The sequence below is a fragment of the Monoraphidium neglectum genome, assembly GCF_000611645.1.
Source record: "Monoraphidium neglectum strain SAG 48.87 unplaced genomic scaffold scaffold03400, whole genome shotgun sequence".
Classification (NCBI taxonomy): Eukaryota; Viridiplantae; Chlorophyta; class Chlorophyceae; order Sphaeropleales; family Selenastraceae; genus Monoraphidium; species Monoraphidium neglectum.
The window spans coordinates 7651-7918 of NW_014010229.1; positions in this window are offsets into that span (position 1 = coordinate 7651).

The window sequence follows — 268 nt, forward strand, 5'->3', positions numbered from 1 at the left end:
AGCTCCCTTGCACCCGCGCACACACGCACAAACGACATGAGCAACACGCCCGCCCACTGACCAGGCAAGGTGCAGGTGGTGAAGGGCGTCCCGCGGCTACCAAGACATGGGCCTGGGTGTGTGAGGTGAGTTGGAAGCAGGTTATAAATGCCAGGCGATGCGCGCCTGCAAACCAGCTGCACATACGATTTGCATCTGCGATGACATATGCACCGCGAGCCTACGCAATGGAGAGCGGAAAAGTCCGCGTCGGCGCCGTGGCGGCGGT